Source organism: Mesoplodon bidens (assembly GCF_964165515.1).
Source record: "Mesoplodon bidens genome assembly, chromosome: 7".
Classification (NCBI taxonomy): domain Eukaryota; kingdom Metazoa; phylum Chordata; class Mammalia; order Artiodactyla; family Ziphiidae; genus Mesoplodon; species Mesoplodon bidens.
The window spans coordinates 97167129-97190062 of NC_138164.1; positions in this window are offsets into that span (position 1 = coordinate 97167129).

The window sequence follows — 22934 nt, forward strand, 5'->3', positions numbered from 1 at the left end:
CAAAGTAATCTACAGATTTAATGCAATTCCTATCAAAATACACATGGTATTTTTCATAGAAAACAGTAGAACAAATAATCCTGGAATTTATATGGAACCACTAAACATCCCAAATAGTGAACACAATCTTGAGAAAAAAGAACAAAGCTGAGGTATCATGCTCCCTGACATCACACTATACTACAAAACTCAGTAATTAAAACAGTATGGTACTGGCACAAAAACAAACAAATAGATTAATGAAACAGAACCCAGAAATAAACATGTGCATATATAGTCAATTAACCTATGACAAAGGAGGGAAGACTATACAGTGGGGAAAAGACAGTGTCTTCAATAAGTGGTTTTGGAAAAACTGGACATCTACATGTAAAAGAATGAAATTAGAACATTTTCTCACACCATATACAAAAATAAACTCAAAATGGATTTTAAAGACCTAAATGTAAAACCTAAAACCATAAAATTCCTAGAAGAAAACTTAGGCAATACACTCTTTGACATAGGTCTTAGAAATATTTTTTGGATCTGTCTCCTCAGGCAAGCGAAATAGAGCAAAAATAAAAAGAAACAGGACTTAAACTTAAAACCTTTTGTACAGTGGGGGAAACCATCAACAAAACAAAAGGTAACTTACTGAATGGGGGAAGATATTTGTAAATGATAGGTCTGATGAGAGGTTAATATTCAAAATACTGGCTTGGGCAAAAAGTTCATTCAGGTTTTTGCAGAAGATGTTATGGAAAAATCCAAACGAACTTTTTGGCTAACCCAATATATAAAGAATGCATAATGTTCAATATCAAAAAACAAACAAACAAATAAACGACCTGATTAAAACATGGGCAGAGGACCTGAATAGGCATTTTCCCAAGAAGACATACTGATGGCCAGCAAGCACATGAAAAGATGTTCAACATCACTACTCATCAGAGAAATGTAAAGAAAAACCACAATGAGATAACACCTCACACCTGTCAGAATAGCTATTGTCCAAAATACAAGAAATAACAAGTGTCAGTGAGGATGTGGAGTAAAGGGAACCCTAGTATAATACTGGTGGAAATGTAAACTGGTATAGCCACTATACACAGAGTTTCCTCAAAAAATTAAAACTACCATATGATCCAGAAATTCCACTCCTGGGAATACGTCCAAAGAAAATGAAAACATTAATTTGAAAATATATATGCACCTCATTGTTCATAGTGGCATTATTTACAACAGCCAAGATATGGAAGCTACCTTAGAGTTCATCAACAGAAGAATGGATAAAGAAGATGTGGCGTATATATATATGATGGAATATTACTCAGCCATTGAAAAGAATGTCATTTTGCCATATGAAACAACATGGATGTACCTGGAGGATATTATGTTTAGCAAAATGTCAGACAGAGAAAACTAAATAGTGTACGTTTTCACTTATATGTAGAATCTAAAAAATAAAACAATCGAATGAATTTAACAAAATAGAAACAGACTTATAGATACAGAGAACAAACCAGTGATTACTGGTGGGAGTGAGGCCTACCCCAAGATTGGTAAAGGGATTAAGAGATACAAACAACTAGGTAAAAAAAAAATAATAATAAGATAGTAGTACTTAATGTACAGCATAGGGAATATAGCCAATATTTTATAATAACTTTATATGAAGTGTAATCTGTAAAATTTTTGAATCACATTGTTGTGCACCTGAAACTACTATAATATTGAAAGTCAACTATATTTCAATAAAAAATAGATGAAAAGGAATAGGATATAGACAGTGAATTTAATAAGCACTTTCCAAAGGAGAAATATCCAAGGAACTAGTAAATTTATGAATGACACACTAATAATTAGCATTCAGCATAATACAAATTAGACCAGAAGGATATGCCATTATCTCTTCACAAGGTTGCCTAAAATTAAAAAAAAATTAACAACAAACATTGACAAGCTGAACCAATAGTAATTCTCATTCATTGGTCGTGGGGATGAGAATCATACAACCATTTTGTGATGACGAATGGAAGGCGTTAAATATTCAGGAAAGTTACTAAATAAATGTTTGTTTTTTTGTGGTTGTGGTTCTGATGATTGTGGTTGTTATTCTTAGGCTTTTCCTGACTCTCATGGATAGCATTTATCTTATTCTTTCACTCAATATCCAGTCATTATTTCCTATTTTGTGTCACATACTGTGTTAGATTCTAAAAATACAGAGGTGGGTGAGAAATAGTTACAGTTCTCGAGTTCAAATTGCATATTGTTTAATGGAGCTAATCAGTTTTGTTGTTTTTTTTTATTTCTGACTACAAGTTTCTCCATACAGATTCATATAATAAAATTGTTAATATCTATAATTTTTGAATACTTAATATGTGCCAGGAAAACAGAGAGGATGTCAGCAAAAACTAAACAAAAACAAAGATTCTGGGGAAGCATAAAGGTTTAAGGATTATTATCAAGTTCTTCTATATTCCTATCATGTTTTACTCTGAAATTTCAGACATTCTTTTTTAGGAACAGTTCATTTCATACCCAGCAAGCATAGCAGAAAGAAGGACAATCAGAAAGGAGGAAATTTACTGAATCTCTCCAAGATTCCTCTCCATACTGTACAAAATGCTACTATGTTATTAATCAAGGTACTATATTTACCTCTTTAAGTGCCCCATTTATCATCAGGCAGTGAAATTCAGCATCCTTTGAATTTTAATGATGGGAAGAAAATAAAATCCCAAATACTTTGAGATGGCTTCTTCAATCTCATCTTAAAAAAGAAAAAACCTGAAGCACACGGAGGCTTAGTGGAAGGTCTAAAGTCACAAAGCTGACAAGCAACTACGTTTAAACTCTAAACTCCTATGTTAATTTTTGAAAAAAATGTAAGAAGTATCTCTATGGATACCCTGAGATTGCTAAGATATTTTCTGGTTGAGCAGAAATTTCTGGTAATAGAATCAGGTGACAGACTGGTTCCTAAGCCATATAGCTGACTGAGTTATTAAATATTAACTTTAAGGCTCTGTAGTCATACATGGTAACACACTTTCCGTTTTATATATTAGCAACATACTATCTTAGAAGTGGAAAAATAACACTGGAAAAGAGATTCTAATACTCCTTCCTCAACAGCAATGATTACACTGAAGTACTGTCTGTAAATGATATAGAGTTAGTATACTCCATCCAAATAGATAAGGTGTTGGGTATTTGGGGAATATAACCAAGGAGGATAGTGAAATTTCTAAAGGAATAATGACAAAGTACAAATCAACAAACCCTCCCTGACACTACACAGTATTTGGATGAAATAAGTGTAGCTCACAAAGTTACCTTAGTAACCTACTTAGCCTTTTTCCTTATAAGAAGCACAAGATCTACCTTAGTAAAATGCAATAGTTTTGGCCAAGGTATGAAATTCTGTGGCATACAACTAGGCTAGAGCCAGGTAGATATAAAAAGTCGAGCCTTCAAATATGCAGCAGGTTCTAATGAAGTTTAATTATTTTCAGACAAAATGTTGTATTGTGACCACACCATAATTATGTAAATTTTCTGGAATAATTTTGATCTCTCATTTATTTGATCATGAATAACCACACACAGAAACAGACCCACATGTATGCATACAGACAGAAAGACAGTTCCTGTCCTCACCAAACTCCCAACATTTGGGAGTATAGAGGGAGAAAAGCATGGGAGTTAAGTGCATAATCTCTACAACCAGGAAGCCTGGTTCCAAATCTCAGTCTTTATTTCTCAGCTATGAATATTAGTCAAATCACTTAATCTCTAGGTGCCTCAGTTACCTTTAAAATGAGGACAATAAAAGTAATTATCTGAGTGCTGTTTAATCTTGAATGATTCAATTTATTTAAAGTTTTTAGGACAGTCCTGGAAGGTTGTTGAGTATCACTGTTACTATTATCAACTAATACTCTTATGTAAGAAAGAGAGATATGAACAAAGTAATTGTTAGTTTTATGATAAAGATAATTAAGGGTATGTTTTGTCATTTTACTTCTCGTATCTATTTTCACAAATATACTTCATCTGCAGAGTCATGTCTTAAAAAATGATTCAAAAAATCAAGATTAAAATAATACAATATCCGCTCATGATAACCCCATTTATCAGTCTTTCCAAGGCTGAAATGGAGCTGTAGTCAACAGCCTCAAGCATAGTAACTTCTTAGAAGTTTTCCAGGTCAAGATCTTATAGATCCAATTCCCTGGTGCATTTATATGGAAACACAGAAAGGAACAGAGCAGAGCAGAGAAGAAATCTGTTCGAATTTCTCTGGAGTGTGAGAAATTTTGAGAAACTGCAGAGGAATGTACTGCAGATTCAAAAAAAAAAAACTATAGGATTTTAAAGACATCTGGTTTTACCATATTTTTTATATGATTGTTAGTCATGGATTTAAACCAATAAACTCCCAGAGAAATTAAACAGCTTTGCAGCCAGATGCTGCAGCTTAGTGCTTGGCATGTAATGACTTGATGAAGTTACCAACTTGGAAGTGAGCAGGGGAATTTGCTAGTGTTCCTTAGCACCCAGAGACAAAAACAGGGACAGTGTGAGCACTTCAATGCCTCTGTGTGTGTGTCCGTGTGTCTTGGTGCGTCTGTGTGTGTATCTGGGAAGAGAGAGTTAAATATCTTTTAGCCACACAGTGGTCTGCATCTCTAAACTAGTTGGCAATACAAATGTGTAGCAAATAAAAGAGCCACTGGAGAAAATTAGGAGATTCCTTGAAGGACAGGACAAATATATGCTAGAAAGGTCATGGTTCTCAACTCATATATCATGTTGGTTTGCTCATGATTTTTTTTTCCTCTGAAATACAAGTGCCCATAACCACTGGACAGGCTTTATATTATATTCATTAGCAGATCTTCTTTTCCAAAATCACATTTACAAGCCCTCAACATGTGTCTAATGTTTCATAAATAGCATAGCACGTGAAAAGCCAATAAGAATGTAAGCCAAGGAGAAGACTCAACAACAAAAAATAGAAGAGGTTATTCAAATCATGGCTTTGAGCTAGAGTTGATGGCCTTTGAGGCCCGTAATGCAGCCTTGATTTGAAAATTCTTAGCAGAATCTAATGACAAACGATGCTTGCCATCAATGCTTGCTACCTTACCCTTGCCTGGGTCTCTCCATGTCCACAACTACACAGTAGGAAAAAGATACAGCTCATTATTTAATAATGATGATGACAGTAGTATGTGTTATATAATGTATATCACTACGAAAAGACCTATTATTGGCACCTTCTCAGCTGTGGGTAATTTATGCAATCACAATATTTCTCCCACCCATGTCTGGGTTACTTTCTTATTTCTTAATGTTGGTGTACATTTCTCTGTGGGCCATATATGTAACATTTTTCTTAAACTGTATTATATGATTTAATTTTGTTATATTTTGGGGAGGGTGGGGAATAAGGAGGTTCACTAAATTTGATTATTTTCAAATTTATAGCTCTTATTTCAGTGATTTGAATCTAAATTTTTGGCATTTTCTGTATTGGAACAGTCTACAGACTAGAATATAATAATTATTTTTTTTCTTCTGGGAGAAATTCTGATATTACACATCCTAAAGATTTCCAGAGAAAAATTAATATATTGCAAAAAGTATATGGAGGCTTTTTGAGAGGAAAGAAAACAAGAGGACACACCATTCTTTAATAATTTGCCCACCAAGGGAAAAGTTATCAATGTTTGGAAACATTTTCAGTTATTGGAATTGAGAAAGTGCTGTTGGAATCTAGTTGGTAGAGGCCAATGATGTTACCAAACATCCTACAATGCACAGAACAGATCTGAAAACAGAATTATCCACCATAAAATGGCAGTCCTACTGTGGCTGAGAAACTCTGCATCCATTTAAAGTTACAAAAACCTGATGAAGTAGCTCAGAGTTGCTGTGACATATAAGAAACTCAGTACACAGCAATAAATGATGTTTTTGCTAATCCAAGCCTGTTAGGTTTTTGAGCATTATATTCTGGATTCACTTGGTAAGGCACCAAGCTTTAAATCTAGACATTCCATTATAAAGTGTATCAATTCACATCATATTCCAAGAAATGGGTCAATGCAAGACAACTAGAAACATTGATCTTTGGCTCTCCTTTTGAAAGTGTTTCATGAATGACTTATTTCTCTTAATTAACTTTAGGGGACATCACAGAAAATTATTACAAATACAATTTAAGTGCCTGATCAAAAATTCTCATTTCCATGAACAATTAAATTAGGACTTTTTCTCTTGTAGTCATAATAAGGCCATATGAGGTCACTTCAAAGGTGATTTATTAATATTAACTCATCTTCTAAAAGATAGTCTTTGTGGTGTAGATGTTAAATGTATTTCTGTGAGGTAGAACTAGGATTAAATGAGGGAGCAAACTTTATAATATTGAAAGAAATATATTTCTAGAATTAAGTATTGACCATAGATTGGATAGCTTTGCAGAGGAGTGAATGTCTCATCTTATGCACTGTTCAGTGACTGCATTCTCATCCATCCTCCTAGGTAGTAGATCTGGCTTAGGCAGCCAAAAATGTCCCTTCCAGTTTGGAGTTAATAATTCTGACTATATCTCTTAGTTATGAAAGGACACAGAAGTAAATATCAAACATACAAACCATGTTTGTGCTATAATAACTTATAAATCCCCTGTCACAATTGCTTTTGCAGAATTCAAGGAAGGTCTGATATGGAATTGGGATTCATAAATATATGGAATTAGAAATAAAATATGTTTGTGTGTAGGTGCATTTGTGTGTTTCCCATTTCTTTACTGACAGGTATTTGACAGGTACAAAAGCCTTGATTTATTTAACTATTATAAATGAAGAATTAAACTTCAAACAAATACCAAGGGAGACAGTAGGACTTAAAGTCATAGTAAAGTGAAAATGACTGACATTAGAAGCTTCCCGAAAAAGCAATTTGAACAGGAGAGGAGATTAAAAAAATATGAAGAACTATGGTAGCTCAAAGATACTTAGATATGGGTATGAAAGTTATAGGCAATCCTGACACAAAGTTTGAGGAGTGCCACATCCTACTGGGTCTAAATAATAGGTATCCCGCCAGTCATTTTGGTCATTGAAATAAAACATATCAGTCCAATTTTAATACAAAATGTGGAACTATTTTATTGAAGAACACTGATTAATTAATTTGATTTCATGTAGGCCCACACAACTATTTTACATCTAACAGTTTCCATAAAATGCTTAAAATCCAAGTCTAATTCCTATTGTGTGATATTTATCCCACCAAAATAAGGCAAACAAATAAGTTTTTGTATTTTGGATAAATGCATCAAAGTACCTAAAGACTCAAAGTAGAAGGCACAGAAATCTGAAGTTCCTTTTTTTCATTCAAAGCTAAAAGTCTGCCTTTCTATTTCCTACTCTCAGTTTGAAATAACTGGTTAGGAAGATTGGAGAGACAGACAAAACCTGGAGTATATTTCTGTAATCTCTTCTGATGCTTCATTCTCTCTGTGTGGGAATCAGTTTCATACCTGATGATTACAAGTTCATCACTCTTCATACTAAAAACTTAGCAGCAACTTGTTCTGAGGAATGAAAGCCATAGAGTAAGATGCTCCTTTAAAATGTTTTAGTGTGTCAGCTGATGCATAAGTGGTTCTCACATTGTGGTCTACACCAGCAGGATCAATATCAACTGTGAACTTGTTAGAAATGCAAACTTGTGGGCTCCACCTCCGACCTACTGGATTAGAATCTGGGTGGCAGGGCTCAGCAATCTGTGTTTTAAAGAGTACTGGATGCTTCTGGTACGTTCTGAAGTTCGAGAACCACTGTGCTGTGCCAATTAAAAAATGGCCTCTCACACCCCATAGAATTTACAGACTCTAAGGAAAATAATTGTCAATGCATTTATACTTCAGTGAAGGTATGTGCAAGATCCAAGGGGAAAAAACACATTCTTCTCAGATCAGGAAAGGCTTCACAGAGGAGGCTACACTTCAATTAAAACTTGAGAGAGTAGGAGTTTTTCAGAATAAGTAGAAGAGGCATTCCAGATAGAGGTAACTCAAATCAGAAGATTAAAATCTACAGCAATTAGGCAAGGATTTTGTGGTGGTTGAGGCTCTATAGAATATTTTATAGAACGCTTTGCTCTTGATCTGGTTTGCAGAACTTCATGGTTAAATCTGTTTGAAGTATGTACTAGGAATATCTAGAAAACAAGGCAGGGAAGCCAGACACTGTAGGACAGCAGTATAATACAGTGGCTTAAAGTTTGATGCAGAGAAAGAATGGAGTACAAATATTAATTTCTGTGTACTTGGTTCTTAATACTTGGGCATAATTAATACTTTTGTGTCCATAGACAAGTTGCTTCATTTCTATGGTTTAGTTTTCTTACACGTAAGTGGAGATAATACCTCCACTATAAGGCTATAGCTTGTTGGGATGATTAATTGATTAAATACATGTAAAGTATCTGTCTTTTAATCTATAAATTTCTCTGCTGGTTTTACATCAGAATAAATATCTTCAATAATAGTATCTGCTACACACTTCATGGAAAACTTATCTAACTCAATGTGCTCTATGGTGAAAAATACCATTAAAACATAAAATATTGGGAGGGGGAAGGGTGGGCTGTGACAAGGCGAAAGAGAGGCATGGACGTGTATACACTACCAAACGTAAGGTAGATAGATAGTGGGAAGCAGCCGCAGAGCACAGGGAGATCAGCTCGGTGCTTTGTGACCGCCTGGAGGGGTGGGATGGGGAGGGTGGGAGGGAGGGAGATGCATGAGGGAAGGGATGTGGGAACAGATGTATATGTATGACTGATTCACTTTGTTATAAAGCAGAAACTAATTAAAAAAATGAATAAATAAACTTAAAAAAAAATGGAAAAAAAAAAAAAAAAAAACATAAAATATTATCACTATGAACAGAAAGCATGATGAGAATTTAATGCAAATGAAATGTGTTCACATACACATACACATGCATACACTCACGCCCACACACACATAATTAGTAATGCCCTTGAAGAGAAAAAAGATCTTCTCTCTACCTGACACACATTTTATAAACTTATTGACAGCTATTGCATGTATGTGTGTGTGTGTGCACTTAGCTAAATATTGCAATAGATTGGATATTCACATTGTTTCCCTGACAACTGCTCAATCATTGTCTCAGTATCCCATGGCTATGGATGATTGTACAATACACATTTAATACCATGGTTAAAAGAATGAACATCCACAAGCCTGAACCAATGTATTAATTTGATTTGAGAGAAGAATTAGTCTTTGCTGAGGAAAGTATTAACCACTTAGTAATGTGCTAGGATAGTTAAAGCTGATTTTAAAATGAAAAAATAAATTAAAACATCTTGGTGATAAGGAAGTAGAAAAAAAATTGTCCTATCTGAGGGACACAATTGATTTGGGCAATACAAATTGATGACATAAATTTGTCACAAACCATTTGGGTCTGCCTTTAAGTTCTATTTCATTATCTTGCTGTAGAATAACTGTCATCTAGGAGAAATTTAATACAACAGTATATTTAATATAAAGATAGGAGATTTTAGTGTGTTGAAATCTGTTATTAACTTTCAGCATTTCTTATCCCTGTCAAATAAATATTGTCTCTAGGCTTAAAAATTGGCTGGATAATTTCATGTCATAACAAGTATTTCATGAGAGCAGATAAAGAAGATAAGTAAATCTCAGCTGGAGCACACAGAAATATGCAGTGTAGGGAGTAGGCTGCTGTGTCTCAGCTTGGAAACTTGAGTCTGTCCTCATTTGCTGATGACTAAGCCATATCTATGCCATCAATGGTTCTCTCTCAGTGATGCTACTACTATTATACCATTGGCCACGCACCATACTGAATCTGGTTGTTCTGCAGAAATTCAGCCTTTGGGCATTGAGATACTGATTAAGGTCCTGCAGCCTTCAATAATATATGATTAGAAATTATTCATTGTGTTGATGATCAGCTCCTGATTCTTACGTTACAACTTTAGAGAACAAATTACTGAAGCCCCCACATAAACTACCATAACATTTGGACAAAATGGTTCTCAGCTATTGTGTGTTCTTAGAATTAAGTTATGTTATATGACAGGAATCCCCTAGGAAAATCTTTGTTTTATAGTGTTATGGGGATGTAGAGTGGATGGCTGTGGAAATAGGAATTCTTAGAATCAAAATTAGGGGAAGGCAAGGAGTGGGAAACAAAACTGTACAAAATCTTCTTGCTTATAAAAATATTGCATATTACTATAGCTAAAACTTACTGGTAAACACTAGCAATTATACCTATTGCTATCTAATTGATCTTATTTGATCTTGTCTTATGAGGTAGGTACTATTATTATCCTTTCTATATAGATTTAAAAAAATGAATTTAGACAAATTAAGTAATTTTTGCAAGGTTATGCACCAAATGTATAGCAGGACCAGGATTCAACCTCATGGCTGGTGGGTCCAACACTCAAATTGTTCTCACTATTCTATTCTGCTGGGAAACCATTTGGCAGGAATACCAAGACTCTCCTAAAATTAGATACTTCAGATGTGGTGAAAAAATAGTCTTCCTATGCTTGATCTTTTCTTTCAGCTCCTACATTTTGATCTCTCTAGAGTCAGACCATCTCAGTTGATATATTCTCAACATTTGTTTTCTAGTCTCTCTTTTTTTTTTTTTTTTGGTCACAAGGGATTGTTTTAATCAAATTAGAAACCCATTCCTGACAGGTTTATTATATTTTTCTACAAACAATTCATTATCTACTAGATTTCCACTGGGTACCTTTTAATAAATTCTGGAAATTCCCAAGGAAAAGTAAACCACTAGTGACACATCCCTCAAAATTAACAGAATCTTAAAAAAACCCAACTATTTATAACCACATTCTTTTGTGTATTTGTGTATTATTTTATGTATTAATTAGGTGTATTTCCAAAAATTGGCAGCATAATATAAATAGACGTATTTAATTAAATCATCTGTCCAACAATACTTCAGTATAAACACTTACAGCGCTTTACTCAAAGTTATTCTCAGAGGCAGGGGTGGGTTTCCACAGACACGAGTTTCTAATATATGCTCACGTGGGCAACAGATGTGTGTTCCTGCCATTTCGTGGTGATGCCTGAAAAGTCTTCCTTCTGACTCTGAGAAGGAAATCTAAGAGAACGATGATTCATTCTTTTTGCTGGGAGAAAAAAAACATTGTCATATCAAGGAAAGCTGTATCAGTAATCAAACACTGATTAAAACAGAGAAAAGTTTTTCCTCTGTTTAGGGAGTTCCCTTTGGAGTCGTCAAGCCCTATCTATCTAACTCAAGTTATTTTGAACATACATCAGAGGAATTAAGATTCAGGGACATTTAGAAAATTGAAAAACTACCGGAGCGAATTATGTCATGTGGCAGTAAATAAGGATATCCAAATGGTCCCTGAGATGTTCTCAGCATTTCAATCTAGCATTTGACAATATCTTGAAAAATCCAGCTGTGTTGGGAACAAGGAGAAGGTAATAGAAACTTCTTGAGCTTGAGAATCAGACTGACCTGGGTCAAGTTCCATTGCTTCCACTGAGCAGTCATTGGACTTTGGCAGATTTCATCAATCCTCCCAGAGATTGCTCTTTAGCTGCAATGTGGAGGCAATAATTCCTACCTTATCAGAGGTGTTGTGAAGATTAAATGATATAGCTATAAAATAACTTAGTAAGTTTGTTCAATTACGTTGGGTCATCCTCTATTCCCACTAGTATTTCTGGTAGGCTGCAAGGTACTATAGGCACTCCAAAGGAAATTCAAGTTAGCAATTATTTTCAACTATTATCCTTTCCATCATTTATTCCTTTTTCTTTCATTCTTATTCTCTCGTCTAGTTTTCCTCCCTTTTATTTTTATGATATCAGAAGCGCCAAAGTCTCAGTATAACACTTTAAGCTCTTTGAAGTAAAAATATTTTACAAATGTAATAAACAAATATGTGGTAATAATAGCAAAATATCTCTTACCAGATGGGGCTTATCAGCTACTCTTAAATTGGAAAGCCCACATACATAATTCTAAAGTGGGTTGCTTCCTTGGGTTAATCATTCTAGAAAGGTCTCAAGTTCCACTGGAGTTAATTAAACTCTTCCATATTATGATGTCATATATATCTGTGTCTGTTGACTCACTGATTTGATTCAATGTACAATTAGTAACGATGCATTTTATTACCCAGCAATATCTGAGGTATCTTGGATATCGTTATTTGCATATTTTTGTTTCAAAATGAAATTCTGTATTTCTCCAAAAGACAAAAGGGAGAATTGGAGAAACAGAAGCACATGAAATTGACCTTTCTTTTATTCTTATTCTCTCTCCCAGGTTTCCTCACTTTTATTTTTATATCAGTTTATATATACTGATGTACAATGCATATAAAATAAAACCATTTAATAATACTAAAAAGACAGAGATTTCTGATCTGAATTTGAATGTCACCTCTCTTAATAAAATATCCCCATTTCCTGATAGAGATACTCATTAAAAGAGGTGAAAATTTTGATTCAGATGCCCACAGATTTCCTGGGACATTTGTCACTTTCTTCTGACACTTCCTTGGCAGGAATTACAAGATAGTGACCTAAGGATAGATGCAGTCATGTGTTCCTTTTGCTTTGTATTTTTTTTTTTTTTTGGTAAAGTGTTCATTAATTTTCCCCTTATGTGGTTTTAATTTCTAACTTCTTATTTACTCCTTTAATTGGGGGCCTTCTCATAGCGATTGCTGTAGATATAAGAGCAAACCTAAGATCGTTTATTTCCATGAAGGTGACAGCTTCCCCAAGGCTGTGATCATATTTGGATCAAAGGGGATAGTGCATGTGCCAGAAAAAGGTATGGGGGAGAAAATTAACCATGATTTTACTGGCAGCAATGGTAGTAGTTCAAGTTAAATGAGTTCATTCTCTTTTTTGGCCAAAGTAACTTTGTAAATGGTTGGTATAATATTTGCATTTATTTTCCTTTTTGAATGCTGTCCTTCAAATCTGCAATTGGACTGGCTTGCTTTTGGCATTTTGTTTTTTAAAGGCTCTTTTGAGGCCAAGTTAATTTCCACTAAGATTTCCTTTTGCCTCAAACATTCCATCTCATTTTACCTCCTGCGCTTGGTGCTCATTACAGCATGATTGACTCAAGGATGAAATATGGCCGCTCATAAAAGTATTTTTTATCCCCTAATAGACCTCCTCAACCCTTGATCTTATTTTATACATATAGTAAAATATGCATGGAAAAAAGTAGCCTACAAATGGTCTGCTTCTCCCTGAGAGTTGCTGACTTATTTAACCTTCATTTGAAAAGGCAGATTTTTCCCCAATTAGACGCTTTCCCATGTATAAAAGTGGGTGAAAGAGGAGGCCCAGGTAAGATGTATTATCAGGCTACATGGCTCTTGATGCATTGGAAATTCCTTGGGGCCTTTCAAAATGTGATACCTCTTTTAAAGAAGAAATTATATAAAGTTCAATTGCCCTGGTTTTATTGAGCTCATGGCACCCATAAGTACACTGTAAAAAGGTTATGGGCTGATGTGACCAACTACAAAAGCTATTACCTGGGCTAAGAAGCTGGATATTCAGGATGAAAACTTTGAAGACACTCTTACTGATTGCCCTTTCCTAAGCTCACAAGCTCTCATCCAGAGTCACAGGAGAGGTTAAACATTTTGTGGAGGAAAGAATTCACTGGGAGCCTCCTGCCATTGCTGGCAATTTTATTGTTGAGTGAGACAATCTTGCAATGTGTGTTAAGGACCAGTCAAGGAACACCCAGGTACCAAGTTCCAATGCTGGCAGTCTGCATTTCATTAACATACTAATAGCAATCTGCTAACTGGGCCAGATGGTAGGTGGGAGGCAACCTGAACTGATCCTGGGGAATTGTGCAAATTGACACATAAATTTAGTGTGCACATGGACTCAGCTTGAGACTGTTACTTATGTCACCAAGTCTCATTTGTATGTTTCTGGCTTTGTGTCAACTCAGGTATTTCCTGAATTTCAACGGACAAGATACTGTACAGTCCAGATTTCAGCCTTTCCCCATTTCTTGAGTGACCAAGAGATGCTCAATATGTTTATTTTATATTTTTCATTCATATGTTCACCTGCTTTACATTCATCCTAGTACTGTCCTCCAATTTCTTAGGGTATGAGGGAGGAGGAGAGCTGAAGATTGTTTTTTTCTTTTCCTTGAGATGTACTTTTGGTACTAACTACTGGATGTGAATGAAAGGAGAAAGAGAAAATGGGTCATTAATTATTTAGTAAACTGAAGGTATGCAGGGGAGAATTCAGAGCTGAAGGAGGATTTTTGAAAAATGACCTAAATTGGAGATCCCAGCAGGCACATTAAACATGGGAGAACTCACTGGGGCCACCAGAAAGCAAAGTGATGGAATCACTTTAAGGCACAGAGGAAAAGTACACTGCCACTGAGAACAGAACAGGGAATCATTAATTCCACACCACACCCCATCTCTGCATTATACTAATCTGCTTAGTATACTGGGCGTAGGTTGGTCATCAAGAACTCATGGTTGTGGGCAGGGTATGTGGTTCTTTCCCCATGTACTAAATATGTATAAATTATCTCATGTATGCCTCAAATAATTATTCTGGAGTACTGTTACCCACTTTTAAAATAAGAAGAAACTAATTTACTTGTCCAAGATTTTACCTTGTAAGCAACAGAGATGGGATTTTAATCCAGGTAGAGTAATATCGTATCTTAGGTCCAAGGAGTTGGTTATAATCATCATGCTATACCTTCCTTGCTAACACCCTAAATATAGACCTCTAAAGACTAGAGGGTAAGATCATCTGATAAAACCTATCAGACTGGACTGTACTGCTAGGTTCTGTGTTTTACTAATGCCTACTTGCTAGGGCTTCAGTAGGACCTTGTTCTAGGTGGCTGGAACACGTGCACAGTTAGGAGAAGGATAAGAATCCAAGCGTGCAGAGAGAGAGGAAGGTTTCCTACAATAAGATGAGAGGAAAATAATAGCATCTCTGCACCAAGAATCGCTGGCTTACAGAGTGTTAGAGACAGAAGTCAAGCCTAGTGTCATGTTCTAACTCAGGGTCATTATATTTTTGCCAGGATCAAAGGATCCCAAATGACAATTTATAACTGCATCAATAAGCATTTATAATGTATGCCTCTATTTATAGGGAGTTATCACAAGGCTAAAATATCCATTCTGATCTTAGAGCTGACATGTTGAAAAATCAAAACACATCAGCTCATGCCATGAATAATATCTGTTTAAACAGTAAAGCAAATAACCTTTGATTAGTATGGCTGACATTAATTTAGACATCACACTTCTGTCAGTGTCTAGCTGTACAAGACAGTTACAGAAGCATCAAGCATGTCTCTTTAAATAAAAGAAGGAATTCAGCTAAATCTTGAGTGTTAAATGAAATTAACTGAATCCAAAATAGATTTCTGATCTGTTGATCCCCTGCTCACAGGTTGTTCAGAATATTCTAAACTTGTAATTATCTCTCTAAGGTTAGGAACCCTGTGAACAGGAAACTTTAAAAATCAGTTGTTTCTTACAACCTAAAATTTATCTAAACTATTGGATGAAAACCCACAGATTAATAGCAATAGCTAATATTTTTAAAGCACTAATTGTGTGTTAGGTGATCTATTAATTATGTCATCTAATCATCACATCTATCTTAGGAAGTAACTTAAATGTCTAATACATAGCTAAAAAATTGAATTGATGTTTGGAAATGATAAGGAAATTACAGAAGTATCCACAGCCAGGTGGTGGTTGAGCAGGGCCTGGGACCCATCTCTGTCTGACTCAGAAGTCTATGAATTAGCCTTTGTGCAAAACGGAGTTTTGTGTGCCAAAGGTCAGGAAAATGTCACTTTTCCTTATGAAACCCCAGATCTCCTTCACAGTACATGGAAATGGCTTCCTTGCTTCTTTGGAGATGTTTGTTCCTTGAAAGCAGGGATTCTGTCCTTCCTCTCAATATCTGAAATATCAGCATACTTCCTGGCTCATAATAACACTCAATAAATAGGTGATGGGAATGCATGAACAAATGACAAGCTTTGTTTATTTGTTTCTGAAGATCACCAGATTGATACTTTTAAAATTTTATTCCATTCACATAACTGATCTATGTAGGAAGATCTACACCTACATAATAACCCCTCTTAGAACAACTCACTTTTGCCAAGCACTGTTCTTAGCACTTACACATATTATCTCTTTTAAGCATCAAACAAAGGTGTGATATGCCACTATCACCCCATTCTGAGATGCGGTGAGGGAACTGAAGCAAAGTTAAGCAACTTCTCTAGGACCGTGGAGTGAGAAGTTCAAAACACGGTATTTGAACACAATCTTATTTTAGAGCCTACCGACCCAACTACTGAACAATATTTTCCCTGAAAGCCCAAACTACAGTTTATAGACTTCCCGGTATTGTAACTCCCTTAATTTCTCTAGGCAAATGTTGGAAATTGTTGTATCTGAAGTCACAAAACTTATCACCATTTACTATATATTAGCAGGAGCAGAAATAAAATGGGAAATAAATGAAAAAAAAACATTTACTCAAATGAGTTGAAAATTTACATCCACATAAAAACCTGACCAGAGAGGTAGCAGCTTCATTCACAATTGCTAAAAATTGGAAGCAACCAAGATGCTCTTCAGTAGGTGAAGAGACAAACAAGCTATTGTACATCTATTCAATAGGATAGTATTTGCTGATAAAAAGAAAGGAAATATCAAGTTATAAAATGACATGAAGGAACATTAACTGCATATTGCTAAGTGGAAGACATAATATGAAAAGATGATGTAGTTGATGATTCCCAAATATATGACATTTTGGAAAAGACAAAACTGTAGAGACAGTTAAAAGATCAACGATTTCCAGGAGTTAGGGAAGTGAGGGGGTGATGGATGAATAGTTGGAGCACAGAAGAATGGGGGATTTTTAGGGCAGTGAAAATATTCTGTGTGATGGTGGATATATGACATTATGCACTTAGTAAAAGCTATAGAACTTATAACACAAAGAGTGAACTCCAACATAAACTATGAACTTTAGTTAATAATAATGTATCAGTATTCGTTCCCCAATTATCATCAATCATAAAAAATGGACCATACTAATGTAAGATATTAATAATAGGGGAAATCATGTGTGTGTGTATGTGTGTGTGTGTATGTGTGTATGTGATAAAGAACGGGGCATATGGGAACTCTGTACAATCTACATAATTTTTCTGTAACCTAAAACTGCTCTAAAAAATAAAATCTATCAAAATTAAAAAAATAAATGAACTACTTAATTAAAAAATTTAAGACACAGACCATTCAGGTGGTCTAGAGTGTTCTTGAAGACATGGACCTTTCTTCTTGATAAGGTTAAAAAGTTTCTAGCAGCTCTCAGCTTAAATACTTGGTTATAATTTTTCATTTAAAGTTAAGCTTTAAATAGTAAAAAGAAAAAAATGCAGCATCTAGATTTACTGTTCTGAAAAATTATACACAGAAGAAGCAAACCAAAGTAATGAAGAACATTGTTGAATACCTACTATGTGCCATGCTCTACTGGAAGATAAAAATAATTATTTGTCTTAAATATAATTCCAGGACAAGAACAATTTACTGAGTGCTCACAAAATGTCACGCCCCATGCCAGAATAGAGGACCAAGGCCTAGCTGTTGCCCTGGAAAATCTAGCCATGGAAGTAGAAAGGAGATATCAATAAGTTAATCTACTACAGCCACTAGGCACTTGATTAAAATAAAGGCAGGTATAATGCGTTGTAACAGAAGAGAACATAGCTCTCAGAGAGCACGTAGCCTTACTAGGATGATGAGATAAAATCATGAAAAAGAAAATTACACAAAGACAGGATGTAATCCAGAGATAGACTACATAGCCTTCCATAGTTGCTCTGCATAGTCAATTCAACTGGGGTTGGAATATTCCACAGATAAATGGAAACTTATACTTTATAATTAATATGGATGTTTTATCACTTTCTACATAATATCCTATGTATTGTGCTTGTCTTGAACTAAATAATTTCATTACAAGTCATTTTAGATTTAGGTAGTTAATTCAAAAAATTTTGCTTTAAAATATAGAGGTCAGAAAAATAAATATGCTTAAGAGACATTGAAGATTTATGCAGAAACTGAAATGAATATTGATAGATTAAGAATTCACTTTGCTTTGATTCCATCACAAATCCTTCCGCTCTAGTCCTTTTTTGAATGAAAAATTTAAAAAAACAGAATCCAAGCCAGGAAAAAAAAGCCTATGCAATAATTCTTTGGAGATAAAAGAAACAACAGTGGTAGAGGATAGCAGGGTATTTAATTTCAAAATAGGTGAACATTGACTTTGAACCTCCAGCAATAATAAACAAGGTCTAAACAGCAACAACACAAATGAAAAAAGAATTGTAATGTTGATTCATATGACAGGATTGAATGGTCCTTTAATGAATTCTACACTGTACCTGTCACAAAGAATTGGTACTACATGAGCTCAGAGCTATGCCTTCTGTCCCCCAAAACAAGTCTTCCAGAATGAGGGACTTTATGGGATTTGATTAGGGATTCTCCAGGCAAATCATAGGGAAACTAAAATGAAATGTTATTTCTGTACAGACACATGACTGCAGGATCTAGATTCACAAATGACTCTGAGGAAAGATGAAAGACTGCATCAGAGACTTAATATGGATTTATATTTTACATTGTTCTGAAATAGGCAAGACAAGGAAGAGAAGGAAGGGGTTAAGGTAGGGCATCCTAGAGGGACAGAAGAGATAAAAATGGAAGTGAGAAAATTTTGGTCATCTTGTATGGGAAGGGTTGGGAATATGTCTGGAAAAAATGGAATAACAGCAGCAATATGGTTCAGGGCCCCATTGCTCCAGGCTTCTGGAAGTTTTGAAGACATGACAACCATGGAAGATAAAAATATCAGAAAATCAAGTCACCCTGTGTCCAGTTGGCTAGAAGAAGAACACAGCTCTCATTTATATACAGACAATGAATCTTCCTGGCAGAATAACCTTTTCCTCCTAAGGGAACAGGGCAGGCCATTGACCTTCAGTTAAGAATTATCTTGAAGGGCAGGACAAATGAATAACCTGGAGATGGCTAGGAGTGGAAGAGCTGGTGAAGGAAGAGATAAATCCTCCTTCTGAGAGTTACTTATTCATTTTTCTTCATCATAGATGCTTTCCTAAATAGTCTGTCAATAGCTGACCTCAGATTCCTGCTGATTCCTTCTCTGAGACTCTCAGATAAAAAAGTCAACTGGACCAACTCACAAGATGACCCCCTTGTCCATCCTGAATCTAGTCTCATGTACCACCTCAAGCAACCACAAAGATACTACTGGCTCATGACCACGTGACCAGGTGATACACAGCAGGTAGAGAATAGAAGAGACAAAGAGAAGAAAGAGAAGAAGAGGGGAGAGCGGGAGAGGCAGAGGGAAGCAGTGGTTTATTACCATTTGACAGTCTTTCATGCCCTCAGTAGGTTTCACTATTACCTCAAGTCAGAGGAGTAAGCACATTGCATGGAACTATGATCTGGGGAAAGGTAATTTTGTACTGTATCTATTTATTTTTTTGTAATGCATCTCCCATCAATCGTGATGGTCTCAATGGTAAATCTGAGCCTTTACCAATGATCCAACTGTCGGTCTAGAGATACTTAGTTTTATTATTTTTTACTTATCCTTTTATTGGAGGTCTATAATGATATGATATAAATAGGTAACATTCACAATTATCTTTAAAGAAAGCAACCTCATACTTTTCATCAGTGATATGTGCTAAAATGTGTATAGTCAAGGAATGCTTTTATTTAATTCAAATACCTTATACTCCAAGACAGCCCTCTCCTGCATAGATATTTGGTGACTGACCTTTACCTGCTTGCTTGAAATTACCAATGTGAGCTGTGACAGTAATCCTCAGGCCCCTACTTTGTGAAGTCCTGTGCTACAAAGCACTGATCAGTCACTCAGTTTATTTATAGTGTCTTCTGGGTACAAGTTCCTGTACCAGATGCTTTCTTTTCATATGTCATCTTTTCTAACTAGATGGCATAAAGGGGAAGAATTGGAGATCAATATCAAAATCAAGAAAATCTGAAAATATATCCAGTCTAGCATTGTAGAAAGAGCAGTGGATTGGTAATCAAAGACCTATATTGGGGTTCCAATAGGTCATGTAGGTGTACAACCTCGAAGATATTCTTAACTTTTCTACATTTTCTAAAAATTGGATTCCAACATATTTGCTTGTAGTTTTCAACTACTTAGAAAGTCTTTGATGTGCTTATTAAAGTACAGATTTCTGGGACCTAAACCCAGATATTCTGTCCACTTGATCTTTGATAGGACCCAGAAATATGGGTTCTATCTCATGTTTTGTGGAAGCAGCTCTTTGTTCACACATTATCTACAGGGTTATCTTGAGGCACATCAAAGACCATGTAGGAGTTTCTCATATTATAGCATAAAAAATTGTTCCTGGCTCTACTCTGATATTTTTTCTTGTTGATTTATACACTTCAGAGACCTTGGTTTTGAAATCTCTGAATGATTTAATTGAGCATATTCATGTTTATAATTTCCTTCCCTGTTCTCTTTATCATATACCTTACTACTAAGGAAATGTAACACTTCTGTTCCTCTGGTGCAAAATGACACTTCTATTTTTATATTTAAAATAAAATTTGGGGCTTCCCTGGTGGCACAGTGGCTAAGAATTTGCCTGCCAATGCAGAGGACACAGGTTCAAGCCCTGGGCCAGGAAGATCCCACATGCCGCAGAGCAACTAAGCCTGTGCACCACAACTACTGAGCCTGCGCTCTAGAGCCCACGAGCCACAACTACTGAGCCTGAGTGTCACAACTACTGAAGCCTGGGCACCTACAGTGCATGATCTGCAACAAGAGAAGCCACTGCAATGAGAAGACCACGTACCACAATGAAGAGTAGCCCCCGCTCGCCGCAACTAGAGAAAAGCCCGCACACAGCAACGAAGACCTGACACAGCCATAAACAAACAAACAAACAAACAAATAAATAAATAGAATTTTAAACAAATGAAAATGCAACCTATAAAAAAATAAAATAAAGACTTGTTTACATCTCTGCAACTACCCTTAGTTTGCCTTCAGAGGCATTCTTTTAATTACTTAAACTAAAAGAATTGGGATGTATAAGGTGTGATGTGGGAGAGGAATTAGAGGAAGTTTTAAATATATGAGTACAGATTTATGCCAAAATATTAGAGAAGGTATAGAATATTTAATGGAGAAACACACTAGTAAAAATGGGCATCTATTTTTCACATTACAGCTTGGTGATATGTACTAGATGCTTATCCTATTCTTTTTTTTTAACATCTTTATTGGAGTATAATTGCTTTACAATGGTATGTTAGTTTCTGCTTTGTAGCAAAGTGAATCCGCTATACATATACATATACATATATCCCCATATCTCCTCCCTCTTTCATCCTATTCTTTTAAGTGATAAAAAGAAGTAAGATAAATTAAGGGAAGAAATCTGTGGCATGATTTTGTTAGCAAACCTTTCACTTGCCTTTTGACATATAATTTTAACACATTCCAGTGACCTCAATATCATTTATGATTTGTTGAAGATGTAAAAATAAAAAAGAAATATAAGGTTCCCTAGAGGGTATTCTATTTGAGTTATAATGCATCTTAATGTTCTGTATTATACAACTATTAATAAGATGCAGATATTTTTCTTATATTGAAACATGAACCATGCATAGAATCAACACTAATATATTGGCAGAAAAGTAACCTGAGCTTTAACATACTGTAAATTGAAAACATACTTCAAATCTGAAAGACATCTAAAACTTACTAGGATTTTATAGGGCTTGTCATTTAGATGAACTCAATGACATGTACCATAAGATTCAGATATCCTGTGATTTATAACATGGATTTAAATGATCAGGATGATTTATCATCCCCTACCCAAACTCTGGAAACATTTCAAATAGATACAATTTAAAAAGCGGGTTTTATCTTCTAATCTCAGTGTAACAGAGAGTGTTCATAATGTTTTTATGACGAGGTGGAGAAAAATTTTTACTTCAAAAAATGAATTTAGGAAATAGTGTAATTAAGCAAAACATATGGGGTGATATAATATTACTGGCAGTCATCCTAAGCATCAATTTTGAAGTTAACTGAAAGTGAAGAAAGTGAAGGAGTTCTGCTGTAACAAGAAAAAAAGAAAACTTTTTAAGAACTTAGACACATGAAATTTACAGCTCTGAGTAATAGGACTCGCTGTACCTACATCATCATCTCTCTTTGGATACTAAACAAAAATTAAAATTAAAATCTCCTTTGTCTCTTTTTTTTGTCCAAGGATAACTGTTGACATGTTGGAAGATCAGGAATTAGTGGGTGGGTCAAAGACATGTTTCAGAAACGGAAACTTCATTTCTCAGGACAGGGAGCTGGAAGCAAATCCTGAACCTATTTTGAAGGAAGCACAATTTTATCTCCTTGGACCAGTGTCCAAATGACATCTGAAAGCAGTAGGCTGAGAATGAGAAGCATGTAACTAGGATGGTGAAAGGCATAGCAGCCTGAAATGTCAGACAAGCCAGAAAGAATTTTTAAGAATTAAAACTAAAAATAAAATTCAAATACTAGTGTGGGCAAGGCTGTAGGAAAATAAGCATTTCTACATAGTTCTGGTGGGAAAATGATTTAAATTTTCTAGAAGACAATTTTGAAATTTATCAAGAGATAACTT